Source organism: Citrus clementina, unplaced genomic scaffold (assembly GCF_000493195.1).
Source record: "Citrus clementina cultivar Clemenules unplaced genomic scaffold, Citrus_clementina_v1.0 scaffold_9, whole genome shotgun sequence".
In the NCBI taxonomy this organism is placed as follows: domain Eukaryota; kingdom Viridiplantae; phylum Streptophyta; class Magnoliopsida; order Sapindales; family Rutaceae; genus Citrus; species Citrus x clementina.
The window spans coordinates 10,826,288-10,829,123 of record NW_006261964.1 but is presented as its reverse complement, the minus strand read 5'-3'; the positions used below and the strand labels follow the sequence as shown (position 1 = coordinate 10,829,123).

At 34.5% G+C, this 2,836-nt stretch overlaps 1 non-coding gene across 1 annotated transcript; it reads right to left on the bottom strand.

Annotated features, from left to right (window-relative positions):
- Positions 1–616: 616 nt before the first annotated feature.
- Positions 617–723, bottom strand: LOC112101565. The gene has a single exon (XR_002907600.1). It is a non-coding gene; the product is annotated as a small nucleolar RNA R71 (small nucleolar RNA).
- Positions 724–2,836: the final 2,113 nt, after the last annotated feature.

The window sequence follows — 2,836 nt, the reverse complement described above, 5'->3', positions numbered from 1 at the left end:
CTGTTAGGTAGGTATAAAATATCTAACAGGCGACAACTAAGGATGCATGAGGGATTTTGTCCAGTGCTGTAGTAGATACTGTAACAACGGTATTGTAATTGAAAAAAAAATCAATGCCATTAAATAAGGTTATTCACTCAACTGCTCCATTCCCATTGGTTATATCCTTGTGTTTGACGTGAGAATTTTCTTTATTACATTTTTATTTTAATTAGTTTATTAGTTTTATAAATTGTCTTATTTTAATTTAGAGCAAAATTGCACTGTTAAGATTGTTGTAGCAAATCTGATAACACCAATCCCTGTGGAGATTATCTAAATACTCATCAGTAAATTACTTATTGTGCACACTTGCACATTGACACCCATAGCAATAGAAATCATGCATCAAGTTTTTGGTGCCATTGTAGGTGATTGATTGTTCGTTGTGATTTGTGAAATTAATTTTAATGATGCTAAATTTTAATTTTAGTTAATTTTATTTTAACTTTTCCCGTGTTCTTTAAGGGATTGAGCAAGAGCATGATTAAATTCTTTACTACTTGACATCATCACCACATTGAATGATTTGGCCAACAAATTTTTGATGAAATATTTTCCAGTAACCAAAAATGCAGGATTGAGGAATGAGATCATATCTTTCCATCAACTTGAAGATGAGAGTTTGTATGATGCATGGAAAAGATTTAAGGAGTTACTCAGGAGATGTCCTCATCACGGTATTCTTTGTTGTATACAGTTGGAAACTTTCTATAATGGACTCAACCCATGCACTAGATTAATGGTGGACGCTTCAGGAAATGAAGCCTTACTATCTAAGTCCTACAATGAGGCTTATGCAATTTTGAAGAGGATAGCCAAAAACAACTATCAGTGGCCATCAGTTAAACAAGTTGTAGCAAGAGGAACAATAAGAGTTCATAATGTAGATGCATTGACAACAATGTCAACCTAAGTAACTTCATTAATAAAGATGGTAAAGGTTATGACTACTACTCCAGCAACTGTCAATTGAGTTGCTGAAGTATCTTGCGTTTACTATGGAGAAGAGCATTTATGTAAAAATTGTCTTAGAAATCCAGCCTCGGTTAATTATGTGGGCAACTTAACAAACGAAACTAGAACAATCCATATTCAAACAATTACAACCGTGGATGGAGACAACACCCAAACTTCTTATTGAGCAATCAGAATTACAATGCTGCAGCATCCAGTGGATAACACAAACCTGCTCAACCACATGAAATTCATCAGCAAAATTAAGGGCAAAGAAACACAAGTAATGATCAACTCAATTCTCTTAAAGCCTTGCTTAAGGAATACATTATGAAAAATGAAGCGGTTGTCCAAAGCCAAGCCGTGTCTTTAAGGAACTTAAGAAACCAGATTGGACAACTTGTTACAACATTGAGTAACAAACCTCAAGGTAGTTTACACAACAATATAAAAGATCTAAGAAGAGAAAGAAAAGAACATTGCAAGGTGATTAACTTAAGGTCTCAAAAAGGTGTTGATATTCTAGTTGGAGTACTAAAGAAAAGAGTTAAACTTACTCTAACCTAAGGAGAAACTCAAGTTGAAGAGGAACCTTAACAACCCACTTTCCAGCCCACTAATACGAACATCCAAGCTTCCACATCAGCAAAAAATAATGATCTAGCAATTATGGAAGAAGATACTGTAGAACCAGACACAACAATCCAAAACATGGAAAAAGAGAAGCAGTTTGTACAACCTGCTGCAGCATAGTAGTTTAGACACCCACCACCCTTTCCTCAAAGATTTTAAAAGTAAAAACAAGGCAAGCAATTTGGCAAGTTTTTGGAAGTGTTGAAGTAACTACATATCAACATTCCATTTGTAGAAGCTCTTGAGCAAATGTCAAATTGTGTGAAGTTCTTCAAAGATATTCTAACAAGGAAAAACAGGCTTAGAGAGTTTTAAATAGTTGTTTTAACACAAGAGTGCAGCCACATGCTTTAGAACAAAATACCTCAGAAGTTGAAAGATCTAAGGAGCTTCAAAATTTCACACTCTATAGGAACTAAATACAGTGGTAAAGCACTTTGTGATGGGGGTTAGTATCAATCTTATGCCCTTATCAGTGTTCAAGTAATTAGGAGTTAGGAAAGTTGGGCCAACAACAATGACTTTACAACTTGCTGACACATCTTAGGCTTATCCAAAAGGGAAGATTAAAGATGTGTTGGTGAAGATGGATAAATTATTTTTCTAGTGGATTTCATAGTGTTAGACTTTGAGGCAGACAAATAAATGCCAATCATTTTAGGAAGACTTTTCTTAGCCACGGGAAAGACTTTGATTGATGTAAAATGGGAGAATTAAATAGGCAGGTGAATGACCACCAAGTTACATTCAATGTGTTTTATGCTATTAAGAGTCTTGATAAGGTTAAAGACTGTAATTTTATCAGTGTTGTGGACTTTGCTGTGACAGAGAGATTAACCAGTTGCTGCAGTAAATATGCAATCAATGTTGTAACATTTGAAAAACTTAAAGATGAAAATCCTAAAACAAAAAATATAGTATGGTTAGGAGATAAGTAATCCTTCATAACAGACAAGCACTTTGAATCACTTGATCTCTCAAACAGGGAAGTAAAACCTTATGCTCTTTCTATTGAGTCACCTCTTGTTTTAGATTTAAAGCTTTTACCTTCACATTTAAAATATGTTTATCTTGGTGACAATAACACCCTTCCGGTAATTATTTTATCTTCTTTCAATGCAGATTAGGAACATAGTTTGGTGGGTTTGTTGAGGAGATACAAGAAGGCTACTAGATGGACCATGACAGATATCAAAGGAATTAACCC